Below are 19,837 nucleotides of genomic sequence, written 5' to 3'. Positions count from 1 at the left end.
TAATCTACCTCATTCTGCTTTATGAATGGTTTGATGGAGCCAAGAGTCCTGCTTAGGGGCTTGTATTGGTTCTTGATACTTGATATAGTTTAGAGTAGACAAGGGTCTTAAAAAAAAATCATTATCTACACATCTATCGTGTTGTGAAGTGAATCATGAGAGAGATAGAGAAAGAGTTGTGAAGTGTATCATGAGAGAGAGAGGGGGGTAAGAAGAGAGAGATATTCATATTTTTCGAGTTACGAATCACGATATTATAAAATAAAACGTTTAGACAATATGATGTAAACTTTGATCCATGAAATACTCATGCCGCGTTAGCAACCAAGTATCGCATGGATCAAACACAATAAAAACAATACAAGTCAAATCAAACAAATTTACGACATTTATTCGACCGCGTTAACGATCATATGCGAAAATATGCAAGCAAATTTACGACACTTTTTCGACCGCGTTAACGATCAAATGCCGCAATATGCAAAAAACAATTTATGCACTAGCGGACGACACCAACTTGCCGTGTTAACGATAAAATGCCGCCCGATTCTATGGGAATACCAATAGGATACGAACATACACTGGCCGCGTTACCGACCATATGTCCGCATTTGACAAAGGGAAGGGAAGGGAAGGTGACATCGCCATAACGATACTATGCTTGCCGCGTTACTGACTAGTACCGCTACGGCATGCCATACTTACCATAAGACACAGACTAGCCGCGTTACCGACTAAGTGCCCCAGGGTAAGCACCATTCCGAAGAATGGCCTTACACACACACCAGTCGTGTGGCGGGCCACCCAAATCCTGCCACGCATTGCGACAATGGGCGGCTGCCCGCACGAACTCATCCACACACACATCCCTCGTGTTGCGGACACCCCACATCCTGCCGCGCATTGCGACAGTGGGCGGCTGCCCGCACGAACACACCCACATACACACACACACACAAGTTTCATTACCTGTGTATGCTGTCAGCAATGAAATCCCAAAGGGCCCCCCGGGCCCATATATATAGGAAATTGTACCCCGCCGGGCTATATGACGACCCCGCAGGGACCCGCCGGGTTTTGCTTTATCCCGGCGGGCCCGCCGGGTATAGCAAAAGCCCGGCGGGATTTTATCCGGTTACCAGGTCGCTTGCCACCGGCTTTTTTGAGAACATGTTAACATGTGAACATGTTAATAACATGTTAACACATGTTATTAACAAAAAAAATTTTGTGATCACGTGAATATAAAATCAGAGACATTGATGCTCGAGCTATAGCCAAGTTCTTGTAATTTGGCTACCGACTAGAATTAGTTAAGGAGACCGAGGTTCACATTTCATCAATGAGGTGATTGAACATTTACTCATGGGATTTCTTGTAATGCATAAAAAATTTCCACCTTATTATCCACAAGCAAATGGCCGAGACCTTAGAAGCCAGTCGCACGGATTGGGAACACAAGATCATTGTTGCAACACTATGGGCCTATCGTACATCGTATAAGGTGGCGACGGGATACACTCCCTTTTGTCTAGCTTATGGCATTGATACAGTAATGCCGATGTAATTCTTAGTTTCGAGTCTGCGTATTACATTACAAGAAAGGCTTACAAAAAATGTGTTAGTCGAGAGGCTGACTGATGTAGAAAAACTTGATGAAACCTGACTAATTGCATCACATGGGCTTATGGTCGAGAAATTACATAGAAAACATTGGTTTGACCATAACCCAAAACACAAAGAACTAGAAATGGGGGACCTTGTCCTCATGTATGGTGTTGGAAGCACCAAGAAAAAGAAATTGAAATATAGAGGTTTCAGACCTTTTAGAGTGTTCGAAATTACCCCTCAAGGGTAGGTCTGAATCGAAACCATCGGTGGGGTAGAAATGGAGGGATACATCAATGCAAAAGTAAACTCAAAAAATATTATGGAACCTTGACCTAGGAAATACTTGAACAAGAGCATATTATAAAACACAAGAAAAAGCTAGCCAAGGAAAAAATCAGATAAGCTCAAGAGGAAGCCAAGGCAAGGGAAGCCAAAGCCAAGGAAAAAATCAGATAAGCTCAAGAGGAAGCCAAGGCAAGGGAAGCCAAAGCAAAAGAGAGACTCTAAGAGAGAATGTTACATGGCTTCACTCACCTTTATTAAAGAGGATGACCTGGATATTGAGCTAGTAGGCCTCAACGTAAATGTTGCTACAAAGGGTAGTCACACAAAGAGGATTACATTGATTGATATGGGATCAAGTCATAACTTGATTTCCTATGAGACATGGGTAGCTCTAAACCAACCCCACCTAGAAGGAACTAGTGCATAGGTTCGCAGTGTGCATTTATCAGTTACGTAAACAATGGGATTTCCTAATGTTAACATCTCCATCGGAGATAATCCCTTGGTTGGAAAAGTATTTGTTATGCCTGCACGAACCATGGAAGAGGAGATGATTCTTGGACGATCCTAGATTTGTGCCAATAACTGTCATATCCAATGGGAAAAACAAGCAGTACAACTCAACGATGGCAATGACACCATCACCATCCCATTATGGAGTACCTTGAATAAGGGAAAACATGCAATTACATGTGACATGGAGCCGCCAATGCCAAGAAAAATAGAAGAATCAATAGATCAAGCCTCCACCTCAACCCAACATCACCATTCAAGAGGACCACATAAAAGGCAACAAATGTATCTAGTCAAACGACAATGGGTTCCCAAATCCTAGCATCAAACCTAAGGATACTATGATAGTGACAAAACCTCGTGGTTGGTTATTACAACAATGACACACAAAGACAAATGCAAAAAACCAAAGGGATCAAACTAGGGAGAGGAAGCTGCACCCAAGCACACCTGAACATCAATTGGCCTTCAAAAGAGGTGGGTAAGAAAAGACTTTCTAACAGCATAGGGCTACTATCAAGGAAATGTAAAAATATGGGCACCAAAAACTAACACAAGATCCAATGTGGCATTTACCTCCAAAGTTACAGAGGAGAGCCATCATCACAAGTAGAATTAAGGCCCAGATAAGTCAAGTGTCAAGGTAGCACCAAAATGGGTCTGGAAGAAGAAAATTGATCAACCAAGTAAACAAAGGAGTATGATACCTCCAAAGCCAGCACCATCACCTTTCAAAAGGTTTTTAGCTCCAAAAGGTGATTCCAACCTTCCACCATCTAAGAGATGATCAATGCTTTTTTCCCCATTGAGAGGCACAGCCGTTGATTCTTTTCCATAGAACAATTACTATCCGCCCGGGATTTACTTCATCTATCGTACTACAACAAAATTGAGTCTCATTTTACGGATCCATCAGTCCACCAGCCTAACCCCATCCAGCAGTCCCATGGGTTAGCCAACCGCCCAACCACTGTAGTGATGGGATCCAATTAAGAATTTGGTTAGGTTTTGTCTCGGGTACCAGGGAAAAAAGTTCTTAGGCCCCCTACCTAGATATTCATGTAAATTTAATGCCAGTCACACCACTTACACACCCAATATGAAATTACATTTTTTTCATAGATTATCTTTAAAACAATACTTTAATGAAACCATAGTGTCACTGGTTATAATCCTCCAAAATATCCGGTTGAATCCTGATTTCCAATCATTTCTTCTTTGGTGTACCTATGACATCATTGGCAACCAAAATGCTCACCACCTGTCCACTGAGGGACCTTTTCGATAGTTCCTAGCTCATAGTACCCGATAATATATTCACTTATAAAAATCAAGATGGAATCTCCGTTAAAGATCAGCAAGATCAACCAACAGCTCCATATAAAAGAGACATGGACTCATCCATTGAAAGGTCAATCAACCAGATCCATGCCTGATTTCAGAAAACAACTCTTACTCCTTGTTCCAATATCTTCCCTAACGCACATGTGGGTATCTTCGGCGACCCAGAGCCCGAGCACTGTATGGTCAGCACCCTCTAGGATCCTTCGCAGGTTACCTAGCACTTCACTCATAGGCCGCTTCCTTGGTCCCTCATCCACCGTATCGGAAACTCATCATTTAAATCAAACTGAGGCTGGTCAAGACCTTGGCCGCGACCTTCCTATGCGAGACATCCTCCGTTGAATCTCCGTTAGCTGTTGCAACTTTATCATATTAGAGACGGTCAAAATGCTTCTCCAGCATTCTTGACATAAAACAGTCATTTAAAAACAGGTCATAAATACAGTTTCTATGATGAACTCGCGTCTTTCCACATTGTTCCACATCAATCCACATTACTTAATCCACATCCATTTCATATGTATTTCCATTCTCATCCAATTAGATCATTTTCCATCTCATCGCATCCATTTCATATGTATTCCCATTCTCATCCAATCAGATCATTTTCTATCTCATCGCATCTTTCCTCATTTATCCTCATCAGATCTCATCCACTCGCATCTACCCATATTCACATCACATTCATTCACATCTTATCCAGTCGTACACATCTATCCCAATTCACATCCTATCACATCACATTCATTCATTACATATCATCCATTCACATCTATCCCAATTTAAATCACATCTCATCACATCCATTTCACATTACATCTCATTCATTCACATCCCGATTCACATGACATCACATCTCATCCATTCACATCCATTTCACATCACATCTCATTTATTCACATCCCGATTCACATGACATCACATCTCATCCATTCACATCACATATCATTCATTCACATCCCAATTCACATGACATCACATCTCATCCATTTACATCCCGGTTCTCATCACATTACATCTCATCCATTTACTCACATCGACATCACATTCTCTCACATGCACATCCACATCCATTCTTTCACAAACACATCCACATCCATACATCCACATCCATTCTTCCACATACACATCCACATCCATTCTTCCACATACACATCCACATACACATCCACATCCATACATCCACATACACATACACATCCACATCCATACATCCACATACACATCCACATCCATTCTTTCACATACACATCTACATTCATTCTTCCACATACACATACACATCCACATCCATACATCCACATCCATTCATCCACATACACGTACACATCCATATATCCACATCCATACATTCACATCCATTCTTCCACATACACATCCACATCCATTCTTTCACATGTACATCCACATCCATTCCTCCACATACACATCCACTTCCACATCCATGTACTTCCCATCTCACCCTTTCACATATCCTCTCATCTTATTATTCACATCCACATCCATTTCATTACATCACATCTTATCACAACCGATTTTCATCTTATCACATTCATTCACATCATATCGCATCCCATACACATCTTATCACATCCATTCACATCCTATCACATCCCATACACATCTTATTACATCCATTGACATCCTATCATATCCCATACACATCTTATTACATCCATTGACATCCTATCATATCCCATACACATCTTATCACATCCATTCACATGCTATTCCCATTTAATAGCTTTTTCTAGTTCGATACCGATAATGGGACTTTTTCTAAATTTCTACCAATTATTTGGCCTAATCAAAGGTTCTTTTTCTCGACGACTATTTTCATATTCCTTCTCAATTCCTCAATTGAATTATATTCAATATTCCTCTTTTGAATAAAAGAATTAATGGGATTGGTAGAAATCAATTCCACCCATATTTTCACTTTTGGTAAATAATCATAAATTGAATTATACTAAAATTTCCTCTTCTTCCCATTTAATTTCTTGGATCTCAAATACCGTGGGAATTCCTCTTTTTGCATTTGATTATTTGCATTTCAATGTCATGGGAATTCCTCTTTTTTCGTCAATTATTTCTCATAAAATAAATTCATCTAAAATAAAATATCCATTATTTCAATATGCTAGGAATTTCTCTTTTCCCATCTAAATGATGGAATTTCAAATGTGATAGGAATTCCTCTTTTAACATTTAAATATTTCTCATAGATAAAATAAATTTATCTAAATTTTATCTTTGAATTTAATTAAAATACTCATGAATTCAAATATGCTAGGAATTTCTTTTTTCCCATCTCAATGATGGAATTTCCAAATGTCATAGGAGTTCCTCTTTTAACATAAAAAATTAAGTACTAGAAATTTCTCTTTTGCTAAATCCTATTTATGCATAAACATAAAAATCAAATTTTCCATGATTATAATGAGAATCATTCAATTAATCTAGGATGATTAATCCTAGAATATGGTAGAAAGTCCTCTTTTCATAATATAAATGAAAATAATTTATGTGTTTATTTTTCAAAAAATTTGCCATAGCTCCACTGCTATTACTGATAACTCTCAATAAATTTGAAAGAATAAAGTTTAGTATTATTTATGTGACTAGAATAATCACTAATTGGATCATTATCCAATTATGGATTGATTCTTAATTTTACCATAAATTAAATAGCATAAAAGTATTAAAAGCCATTATTTTGGCCTCCAATTAGACAAGCATAAAAATTACTTTTAGATAATTTAGAGAAATGCTTCATGAGAAGCTTCATTTGAATTAAGAATAGGTCATAGGAATGACCATTCTTTGGGGGAGAGAGAGAACTGCTTAAAAACCATTATAAATTAAGTATAAATAAAAATTTATGTATTTCTTCATTATAATACATTAAAGAACTTCAATAGTATTCAAAAGCCATTCAAATTAATGCTTCTCAAGCTTGAGAGGGGTTGAGAAGAGAAACATTTGGAGATTTAAGAAAAAGAAGACAATAATCCACACTTTACCTCCTAAATTACTTTATTCTTGGATCACAGTAGAGGCCCCCAACCAATCAATTGGTTTGGTATGTTGTTGGAGCCAAGGAAGATTGAAAAGAGAGAGAGAAGCTCCAATCTCTTCAATTTGTAAAGGATTTTTAGAGGATAATAGAAAATATCATTATTTTAGTATAATACTGGCATAGTATAGTTCTCATATTTTTTTACAAAGGACTAAGGATCTGTTTATAGGTGAGGAAGGCCTCCAGCCAAGTCCAACTAGTTTCTAGAATTTTCCAGGTTCAGTTTGGTTGAATTTGGACAAGATTTGGACCTAGTTTGGCACCCTTTTGATTTGGTTTGATCTAGGAGAGAGGAGAGATGAAAATATCACAATATTTTTGAGAGTAAAACTCCACCACACAAGTGAAATAGGAACCTCCTTGAAGAGCTGCCTTCTCCTTACCAAGGTGTCAAAATTGAATCATTATACCCAAAATATCTCATGTTCTTAGTAATACTCATAGTTTTTTTACTAATAAACCTTGTCCTTAGTCAACTTGTCATCTTATGTGAGCATTTACTCATTTTTGGGGGTTTTTCTTTTATTAATTAGATTTATCTCCTCCCCACACTTGGATTGATCCTATTGGCCCAAAGGAACCTTAACTGGACCATAATCCAAAAATTTCTGAAAATCTAGACCCTTAGGCTAAGGTCCTTTATACTTCTTTTCAATTAATTCCAAATGCACATTGGAAAGTTCTTTTTGAATTTTTATTTTAGAGGAAACCATTTTAAACACTAGGAGGATTTTTATATCCAAAAATATCTCAATTTTGGATTACCTCTCTCTAGATATTTTCTCTCTCTAGTCCAAAACAGGGTAAAACAGAATCTTTCTTTTATTTCAAAGAGGGGAATAATTACAAGATCAGAAGGGGAGGTTCTTACACCTGTACACCTCCAAAACTGGAGGGAGGAATCTTACATCCTACCCCACTTAAAAAATGTGAGATATCCTCATCTCGTAGGTGGAGTATGATCTCTTTCATCCTCTTCTTCTTCTTCAATCACTTCCAGCGTTATTGCCTTGGAAGTGGACAGCCGATTTGGGAACTTCTCTCCTTGACTTCCCCTATTCTGAGGCGGAGGTCTTGCATTACTTTGGATTAAAACTGCAGGTTGGTTAGACAGTCTACCTCCTTTGGGATTTCTCTGATTTTGGCAGAAAGAAACCTGATTACTCTAGGCCAAATTAGGGTAAAACAGAATCTTTCTTTTATTTCAAAGAGGGGAATAATTACAAGATCAGAAGGGGAGGTTCTTACACTTGTACACCTCCAAAGCTGGAGGGAGGAATCTTACATCCTACCCCACTTAAAAAACGCGAGATGTCCTCATCTTGTAGGTGGAGTATGATCTCTTTCATCCTCTTCTTCTTCAATCACTTTGAGCGTTATGGCCTTAGAAGTGGACGACCGATTTGGGAACTTCTCTCCTTGACTTCCCCTATTCTGAGGCAGAGGTTTTGCATTACTTTGGATTAAATCTGCGGGTTGGTTAGACGGTCTACCTCTAGGATTTCTCTGATTTTGGCAGAAAGAAACCTGATTACTCTAGAAGGAAGGAGCTGGAGTCTCGAATCTTGATCCCTGATTTTCGTGCCCTGAAAACCTTGTTCCAAAAGGTGTTGGGCAATCCAAACTGCGATGTCCAAAACCTTGATAGTTATAGCATTTCACTCCCTTGTTCAAGGGTGGAACTTCTGAAGTTGAATTCGAAGGGATTGAGTTTTGGAAAAAGGACATTTCTTCCATTCTGGAACTTCCCATATCCTGGGCTTGACCCTTATATCTCTTAGACGACGGAAGGTTGGAATCACCTTCTGGATCTAAAAACCTTTTGAAAGGTGATGGTGTTGGCTTTGGTGGGACCTTGACATCAAAGGCATTGGCAAAATCCTTCGGCATTCGCACTGCTTCGGCCATGGAAACTGGTTTGGCATTCTTCACTAGGATATTCAAAGGATCGTTTAGTCCCCGAATGAACCTGGCCATCAGCTATTCCTCATCCAGTGGTGGTAAGTATTTGAGGAGGAGAGCGAATGTTTGGTGATATACTTCAATAGTTCTCCTCCCTTGGGTTAACTCTAAGAATTCGTTCATCTTTGTTTCAAAAAAGCTGGGAGGACAGAATCTCTTCCTTAGGTAAATTTTGAGATCATTCCATGTCTAAGTGTTTTGATCCACACGGTTTGTCTTGCAGTGGTATCTCCATGCTAGTGTGGCTGTTTCTGCTATCTTCAGCCTTGCAAGAGCCATTTTGCTCTTCTCATTGTACCCGGTGACATCGGATTACTCTTCCATTGCTTCAATCCACTTCTCCACAGTCTCGCTCAAGTTTTCCCCTTCACCCTTGAAAGGTCCAGGCTGCGATCTATGAAGATTTTTATGAACATCTAAGTTGAGCTCTTTCCCATCGAGTTGGAAATTATCATTCCTACCATGACGACCTCGATCCATGATCCTATCAATATGAAAATTCTTGTTAAGTCCTTTTATTTACAATTCAAATCTGACTTTAGATCCAACTGATTCTGGGGTTCTTTAGATTGGTCAGCTCTCCACAGAATCATGGGATAAAGATCCCTTATATAGAACTCATTATCACATAACAATTCATTCAGAACATATCATTCATATTCTTAACACAATAATGGTCTATCAGGCCAAAAATTCCATCTGAACATTCCTGGAAGTTTCAATTAAGCAAGTTCTAAATTTGTCATCCATTAACTTGATCCACCGGGTCAAGTGTTAACACTAGCAATCTGAGAGCACAATCCACTAATCTCATATTGTCATCCATTAACTTGATCCATCGGGTCAAGTGTTAACAGTAGCATACTGATAGCACCCGGGATTTACTTCATCTATTGTACTACAACAAAATTGAGTCTCATTTTACGGATCCATCAGTCCAGCCTAACTTCATCCAGTCCCATGGGTTAGCCAATTGCCCAACCACTCTAGTGATGGGATGATCCAATTAATAATTTGGTTAGGTTTTGTCCCGGGTACCAGGGGAAAAGAGTTCTGAGGTCCCCTAGGTGGATATTCATGCAAATTTAATGCTAGTCACACACACCTAATATGAAATTACCTTTTTTCACAAATACAGTTATTTTTAAAACAATCCTTTAATAAAACCATAGTGTCACTTATCATAATCCTCCAAAATATCCGGTTGAGTCCTGATTGCCAATCATTCCTTCATCGATGTATCTATGGCATCATTGGCAACCAGAACGCTCAGCACCTGTCCACTCAGGGGCCTTTTCGATAGTTCCTAGCTCATAGTACCTGACAATATATTCACTTATAAAAATCAAGATGGAATCTCCATTGAAGATCAGAAAAATCAACCAACAGGTCCATATAAAAGAGCCATGGACTCATCTGTTGGGAGGACCAGCAAAGTCAATCAACCAGATCCATGCCCGGTTTCAGAAAACAACTCTTACTCCTTGTTCCAATATCTTCCCCGACGCACATGTGGGTATCTTCGGCGACCCAAAGCCCGAGCATTGTATGGTCATCCCGATTCACATGACATCACATCTCATCCATTCACATCACATATCATTCATTCACATCATCCCAATTCACATGACATCACATCTCATCCATTTACATCCTGATTCTCATCACATTACATCTCATCCATTTACTCACATCGACATCACATTCTCTCACATGCACATCCACATCCATTGTTTCCACATACACATCCACATCCATACATCCACATCCATTCTTCCACATACACATCCACATTCATTCTTCCACATACACATCCACATACACATCCACAATCATACATCCACATCCATACATCCACATCCACTCTCCCACATACACATCCACATTCATTCTTCCACATACACATCCACATCCATACATCCATATACACATCCACATCCATACATCCACATACACATCCACATCCATACATTCACATCCATTCTTCCACATATACATCCACATCCATTCTTCCACATACACATCCACATCCATTCTTCCACATGTACATCCACATACAAATCCACTTCCACATCCATGTACTTCCCATCTCACCCTTTCACATATCCTCTCATCTTATTATTCACATCCACATCCATTTCATTACATCACATCTTATCACATCCTATTTTCATCTTATCACATTCATTCACATCCTATCGCATCCCATACACATCTTATCACATCCATTCACATCTTATCACATCCCATACACGTCTTATCACATCCATTGACATCCTATCACATCCCATACACATCTTATCACATGCATTCACATACCATTCCCATTTAATAGCTTTTTTTAGTTCGATACCGATAATGGGATTTTTTCTAATTTTCTACCAATTGTCTGGCCTAATCAAAGGTTCTTTTTCTCGCACTACTACATGATAGCCTAATACCAATGCTTATACCGACATCATTAAACGGGGTCTAAAAAAGCCCCGTCACATCGATATAAAGCCCGGTATCTGCACCGGAACCACGACGTCGGTATAAGCGTCGGGTATTAATACCGGTGCTTATACCGACATCTATATCGGTGTGTATACCAGCGCCCATACCGGCGCACACACCGGCGTTAATACCGACAGGTATACCAGCATGTATATCGACAGATATAGATATCGACAGATATATCGGCGGATACCGGCGTATATACCGACGAGTATACCGACACCTGTACCAGGGAATATACCGACGTCACAACAAATTTTTTTTTAGATAGTATGGTGTTGCCTGGCTGCCTGCAATCAACAGGACGACTCAACAGCAGTAAACAGACAGCACCATTCTATCTAAAATAGAGCATAAAAGATAATTGTGCTCGTTTTTTTATTTTTCAGATAAACAAGAAATTAAGCATTACTCATCATGAATATTTTGATCATATACCAATAGTTTGAAGGTCTTACATTATGGTAATGCCTCCCAATTGACTATCTCTCCTTCTTCTTCAAGCATCTCAAATAAGGCCACAAGGCCACAAGGCCATTATTGTGAGCGTACTTCTCTTCTCGCCTACTTGGTGGGCGATTCATGGCCAACTTCTACATAAACGATTAACAATTATAACTTTTAGAAATCAACATTTAGCCCACATACATACATTTAGATAAACAAAATTGCTACAAATACTTACGAATTCATGGTGCATGGTTTCGTAACCACCACTCCAAAGATAAGCCCCTACTATTTGGAGTCTTGTCCTTGCCGCCTCTCTTTGTTGTTGAAACCTCTTTGGTGTCTCTGTGAGCTCCTGAGCTATGGCTTCCCACTCCGTATCATCTAGCCAAACAGGTTTCTCTTTCCCCTCTCTAAATGCATCCCTTGCCCTTTGACCTACGATGCCCCATCAAAATGCGAGCTGTATATTGTATCCACTCATTAGAGACGACATTCATAGGATCAGATGGCTGAAACTCTTGCTTTATCTTTGTATTTATGTAATTTTTCTTCTCCTTATCTTGCTGATCCCATAAAGTCACAACAGAGTTGTGAAACTGTATAGTGCACAATTGTCGAATTCGTGTCTTCATTGCCTTGCACTATTCATTATAGGTACCCCATCCCTAATTGTGTATATCTTGCTATTGTCATGGTCATGTGCACCCCAGGGAGTGGAAGGTGAATCTATGGGTGTGCTATCAATAGATGAGAGCAAAGGATGATGCTCACGTGGTGGTGGTGTCACAGCATTTGTGGCACTACCACCACAACAACCTCCCCCTGAAGACCTACTACATGAGCGACGTCTATGTGATGAGGTGGTAGATCGAGCTGTAAGAGGAGTGAAAGGCTGTGTGGTATGAGGTGTGGGAGCTGTTGTTGTACCGGCGGGTGTGGGAACTGCCGTCGTGAAGCCAGATGGTGAGGCACATGTCCCTGCTCCAGAACCCCAATAAGTCTGAGCCATGGCTCTCTGCTCTGGAGTCATGGATGAGAAAAAACCATATAACTACTGGGGACTCATGCCCTGAGGTGTAGGGTTAAATGAGAAATCAGGACTATAGTCAAGCGATGGTGAGTCATCACCCATGGCCTGTTGGACAAAAAACCATATGACAAACTTGTGCGAAATGAAAATTACATGGTAAACAATGAAAGAACCATATGACAAACATTAACAATGATAAACAACAATGGTAAACCATATCACTTTGCACCTACACTAGTGATTATGACGGTAAACATTAACAATGGTAAACAATAAAAGGACCATATGACAAACATTAACTTCCCTAAACAACAATGGTAAACCATATCACTTTGCACCTTCAATGTCATAAAATCATTACAAATATGTCATAACAGAAAGCATAATCATTAAGATACATCATTTTAAAAATCATTATCTATTCTATCATCCTCATTAAGATCAGTAGCCCCCCAAAGAGATCTATGTCTATGTACATTTCAGCATCCTCATCATTAAAAGTCCCTTGATGAGAAGGATGTCTTTATCATCTATGTCTTCTTCCTCAACAGGTTTTCCAGCTTCATTGGTTTGCACCTCTTCATTTGGATCTTGCTCTAGTTTCTCCTCTTCATTTGCTTGCTCCTCTTCATTGTTGATATCGGCTTATTCTTGTTGCTCCCCACCCTGTGAATCCACATCACCCTGTTGTAGCTCTAATTCATCACAAATTTGCTTACTATTGCGGGGGGCGACTTGAACCACAAATAGCCAGCGTGGATCTTTTGGATCCGCTTTAAAGACAACCTGCTCACAATGCTCTGGGCGCACAAAAGTATCTTACTGATCGGTCCATACCTTTGTGGAGTCCACTTGGATGAGGCCACTCTTGTCTCTACGTACAGTTGCATGTGGCCCATTTGTGATTACCTTGAACCACTTCACATCAAAGATAAACAACTCAAAACTTCTAAAGCCAACCTTTATTATGTCTTGAATGGTTCCAAAGTAATCAAGCATTCCAGTAATTGTGTTATACTTGCACTTGCACGACTTTCTTGAACAAACTGTGCTGTGACATCACAATCAAAGGTTGCTCTTCTTTGGTCTATTCGTTCTACTTGAAAATGACGTCCATGTGACCAAAACGCCCCATATTTGTGATACTACAAATAGCACATAAAGATTGTTGATGGACAAACAAAAACTGAGACATGTAGAGAAAAAAAAGAGGGACATGTAGAGAAGAGGGACATAGAGAACTTAAATACTTAGATGCCAATCGCATCCTTTTGTAAGCTCCTCCTCCTCCTCTGTTATAGTTAAACCAGCACGTTTGGCTTCTAAAATTGTAGCTTCTAGCCATCTACCTGTGGGAAAGTCTGGAAGAGCTTACATACCTTCTGGATATGGGAGATTTCTTGTAGTATGATTCCTTCTGAAACTTAAACGATCTTGTACTCGCTGTGTCGCTTGAGAGCTTCATATGCCTCAATCCACTTCTCCATTACATGAGAGTTCAAGATGCAAAATTTGTTGATTTTTTCCCTCAAATTGTTATCCATCTTTCTCTTAATGCCTTGGCCTTGAGGTTCCTCACCAATGACTTGCCTGTTAGACTCTTGAGACCATAGTCGAGGTATCTCTAGATCTGAAGAACTCAAATATTCAGTAATGTAAACAAGGGACTCTTGTATCAGCCACCCTTCTGACATACTTCCCTCCGGGCGAGCCATTTGGCGAACAAATCTCTTTAATGTCTTCATAAATCTCTCCAAAAAGAACATCCATCTTGAATGGACTGTTCTAGCAAATGCAACCTCATCTACAACATGAACTAGCAGATGCATCTGGACTGTTAATAAACTTGTAGGGAAAAACTTCTCTACCATGCAGAGTGCCTCTATGGAGCTTAAACGCGCTGTCTCCAAAGTTTCTCTCTTTATCTCTTTTGAATAAATCCAATGCACCAATGTGCTAATCTTATAGATAGTAGCTCTAATGTCTTCAGTGAGGCAATCCTTTATTGCTATGGGGAGCACAAATTGTAGAAACTTGTGCCAATCATGACTCTTGAGGCCACTAAGATCATCATCCTTTGTAAATGCATTTTTCAAGCAATGCATACAACCTGTAGGAGTCCGAAACTCTGAAATTGTCCTCTTCACTTGTTGTTCCTCCATCTTACTAAAAACCCATGGGGCTCTTGGAAGTAGCACCTTTCCATTGGGTCTAGTGCGACTCTTGCATGCAACCTATCTCTTCTAAGTCATCCCTTTGGCCTTTAGTCTCCTTTTTTCTTGTCATGGTCTTCCACAGAATGTCAGCTACATTCTTGAAAATATGCATCGGGTCAAGCAAATGGTTTATAAAGGAGATCACCCCAATAGGGGAGTTGGTGAAAGATAGAGAGCCTCTTCATCCCAAGACATGCCAAGTTGCCACATTCCTCCCATTTGATCTTCCAAGCACTTGCCTTGAGTGCACTTGGAGGAGGTCTCCCTAGATTACCATCCTACAATTCATGATTTTTTGGAAGATACCTAACATGTCCTTGGTAGACATTCTTTCGTAATGCTTTTGAGTATCTTGAATCAAGTCGAGGACCACATACAGGACATGCATTATAACCCGATATAGATAAACCTGAGCATTCTCCATAGCCAAGCCAATCATGCATTGTACATGAGAATACCTTGCATAGTTGCAAGCCTTTGGCCACTCTACTGCTTTGACATGTCCTTCACTTCAATTCCGTTCCACAAGGTGCGTAACTCATCAATAAGTGGTGCCAAATATACATCCATGTTCTTCACCTTGTACTTTCCTGAAACTATTAATGAGAGCAACAAATGACCTTTCTTTATTGCTAACCACGGCGGAAGATTATAATTCACAAGGCAAACAGACCATGTGCTCCATGAAGAGCTCCTTAAACCAAAAGGGTTTACACCATCCATTGCTAGGTCAAGACGGAGGTTACGAGGATCTTTCCTAAAAGCCGGCCATATCTCTTCAATGTGTCTCCATGCGGGTAAATCAGCAGGCACATGCATCACTTCATCTGTGGATCGAGTTGTGGCATGCCATGTCATCAAGCTTGCTAGGCCAAGACGGAGGTTACGAGGATCTTTCCTAAAAGCCGGCCATTTCTCTTCAATGTGTCTCCATGAGGGTGAATCAGCAGGCACATGCATCACTTCATCGTGGATCGAGTTGTGGCATGCCATGTCATCAAGCTTGCTATAGATTTGCACTTGAACATGCTTTTTATTCTTGGGATGATTGGAAAGTGCCTAAACATTTTCTCTATATCTGCTAGAGTCACAATGGGGACATTCTTGCAAATGCTCATATTCATGGCGGAAGAGGCAACAATCATTGCGACAAGCATGAATATAATTGTAATCCATGCCTATGGATTTCAATAACTTCTTGGCATCTACACGAGATGGAGGCATCTTGTTGCCATATGGCAATATCTGGTCTTTCAAAAGCCTTCAAGTATGGCAATATCTGATCATTACTATTAAGATTTAGTTAAATACAAGTTGAAAATTTATCATTTGAACATTAAGTGTAATCTCCAAAAATCCCATACTTGAAGAGTTCAGTGACACTTGTATTATACCATCCAAAAATTTTAGCATCGTAAGAGATGCACGCAATACAGATATCTTGGCACCATTGTATAGTGGAAGGCATGCAAGTTTACGCATGGCCTCTTCCTCTAGTTCATAATTTGACCGTTGAGAATGTCGTGGTTGATGATCTTCATGTTCATGCTCCTCGAATAGAACTTCTTGTTGCTCAATATAAAGGCATCCAACATTTCCTCCATTGGACCTTCTTCCATTCCCTCACCTTCTTCCATTCCCTCGGGTGCTGTTAATTGAGCTCCATCTGTCACTCCCTCCTTCGATATTCTCATCCTTTTTTGGGGACGAGAATTCATAGGTGCAATGTTATCAAGATGCGGCTGCACACTTGCTTGGTTGTACGATTGAAACCGTAAATTTTGTAAGCGCTCCATTGGAAATATGCCAGCGTCATGAATATGCTGGTTGCAAATCCTTCGTTTTTCGAAAGATTTGGTACTTACATCGCATGCATGGACACGCTATTCTCTCTTCAAGGTTGAGAGGCTCCATCTAGCAGGATAACATGTATATGTAGCTTATTAAATGCAGATCATTATGCATTACACAAAGCATTATGTAAACAATAAAACAGGGCTTCTTTTCCCTAGCCGTGAGGGAGATTTTAAAAAAAACTTTTAAAGCGTCAAACGGGCTTCTTTTTCCCAGCCGTTGAGGGAGATTTTAAAAATAACATTTAAAGCGTCAAACGGGCTTCTTTTCCCTAGCCATTGAGGGAGATTTTAAAAATAACTTTTAAAGCGTCAAACGTGCTTCTTTTCCCCAGCCGCCGCCGTTGAGGGAGATCAAGTATACATTAGCGATGTTTAGGCATATACATTAGCTTATGGATATGTGCTTTAGGCAATTACATTAGAGTATATACATATAGACATAGCAATCACATGCATGTCTTAGACATTAGATTTCTAATTGAAAAAGAGACCAAAATGCCTTGGGTATGCGCCAAAAAGAAAATCTCTCTCTCTCTCTCTCTCTCTCTCTCTCTCTCTCTCTCTCGCAAAGTGTGTGTGTGTGTGTGTAAAGACAAATAAGCACATACATTAATTTCTTATGCACTCACATATATGCTAATATTAGCATATGTGTGCATAAAACAACAAGCTTGCATACTCAATTTCAATTAAAAATTATAAATTGAGAACAAATTAAAAACAACAAGCGTGCATACTCAATTTCTATTATAAATTGAGAACAAATTAAAAACAACAAGCTTGCATACTCAATTTCTATTAAAAATTACAAGTTGAGAACAAAAAGAGAAGTAATATTAATAAAACAACATAATTGGTAATATTCTTACCTCTCAAATGTGGATTGGATAGAGTACGTGCGTGTTCAAAGTAGATCTGCAAGGTAGGACACACGTGGAAGAAACAAATCTACACACACATTGCATACATTAGTAATAGATTCACACACAAGCTCTCTCACTCTCTACATCTCTCACAACACACACATACAAATCTTCTCTCCATACATAATTAAGAAGGTAAGAAGAAGAATGGAGAGAGGGGAACGAGATATACACACACATCACACATTTAACCTAATCTCCATTTACCCTAATCTCTCCACACACACACACACACACATAAGAAGATGAGGAGAGAGAGAGAGGCAAAACGCCATAAGAAGATGAGGAGATGGGGAGAGGCAAACCGTCCAAGGAGAGAGAGAGAGAGAGGGAGATCTACACACACACTTCACTAAGTCTCTCCACACACACACACACACACACAACAAGAGTGGGTTGAATGGAAGAAACGAACGCTTAAGGGAGATGGATGCATACCTTCTCTGGATGCAGTGTGACGCCGTGCAAAACAGAGAACAATAGGTTCTCGGCTGTAAAAAAACTTACGGGCGTCGGTATATCCGTCGGTATGTCTGTCGGTATATGCATCGGTATATCCATCAGTATATCCGTCGGTATAAGCGTCGGTACACGAACTTTTATAAAAATTACCCGCCCGACTTTTCGCCTCCAAGTTTAGGACGTACATACCGACGTTCGACATTTGCGTCGGTGTTCTAACAAACGTCGGTATGCCCTAAACATCTAGTAGTGTCGATGACTATTTCCATATTCCTTCTCAATTTCTCAATTGAATTTTATTCAATATTCATCTTTTGAAAAATAAGTTTATGGGATTTTTAGAAATCAATTCTACCCATATTTCCACTTTTGGTAAATAATCATAATTTGAATTATACTAAAATTTCCTCTTCTTCCCATTTAATTTCTTGGATCTCAAATACCATGGGAATTCCTCTTTTTGCATTTGATTATTTGTATTTCAATGTCACAAGAATTCCTCTTTTTTGTCAATTATTTCTCATAAAATAAATTCATCTAAAATAAAATATCCATTATTTCAATATGCTAGGAATTTCTCTTTTCCCATCTAAATGATGGAATTACAAATGTGATAGGATTTCCTCTTTCAACATTTAAATATTTCTCATAGATAAAATAAATTTATCTAAATTTTACCTTTGAATTAAATTAAAATACTCATTAATTCCAATTTGCTAGGAATTTCTCTTTTCCCATCTCAATGATGGAGTTACCAAATGTCATAGGAATTCCTCTTTTAACATTAAAAATGAATTACTAGAAATTTCTCTTTTGCTAATTACTATTTATGCATAAACATAAAAATCAAAATTTCCATGATTATAATGAGAATCATTCAATTAATCTAGGATGATTAATCCTAGAATATGGTTGGAAGTCCTCTTTTCATAATATAATTGAAAATGATTTATGTGTTTATTTTTTAAAAAAATTACCATAGCTCCGTTGCTATTACTGATAATTCTCAATAAATTTGAAAGAATAAAGTTTAGTATTAATCATGTGACTAGAATAACCACTATTTGGATCATTATCCAATTATGGATTGATTCTTAATTTTACCATAAATTAAATAGCATAAAAGTATTAAAAGCCATTATTTTGGCCTCCAATTAGACAAGCATAGAAATTACTTTTAGATTAGAGAAATGCTTCATGAGAAGCTTCATTTGAATTGAGAATAGGTCATAGGAATGACCATTCTTTGGGGGAGAGAGAGAAATGCTGAAAAATCATTATAAATTAAGCATAAATGAAAATTTATGTATTTCTTAGAATACATTAAAGAACTTCAATAGTATTCAAAAGCCATTCAAATTAATGCTTCTCAAGCTTGAGAGGGGTTGAGAAGAGAAACATTTGGAGATTTAAGAAAAAGAAGACAATAATCCACACTTTACCTCTCCTAAATTACTTTATTCTTTGATCACAGTAGAGGCCCCCAACCAATCAATTGGTTTGGTATGTTGTTGGAGTCACCAACGAAGATTGAAGGGAGAGAGAAGCTCCAATCTCTTCAATTTGTAGAGGATTTTTAGAGGATAATAGAAAATATCACTATTTCAGTA

Source organism: Cibotium barometz, chromosome 46, assembly GCF_041138505.1.
Source record: "Cibotium barometz isolate CiBa-2024 chromosome 46, ASM4113850v1, whole genome shotgun sequence".
NCBI lineage: Eukaryota > Viridiplantae > Streptophyta > Polypodiopsida > Cyatheales > Cibotiaceae > Cibotium > Cibotium barometz.
The sequence above is the reverse complement of the archived record's forward strand: the minus strand, read 5'-3'. Positions refer to the sequence as shown.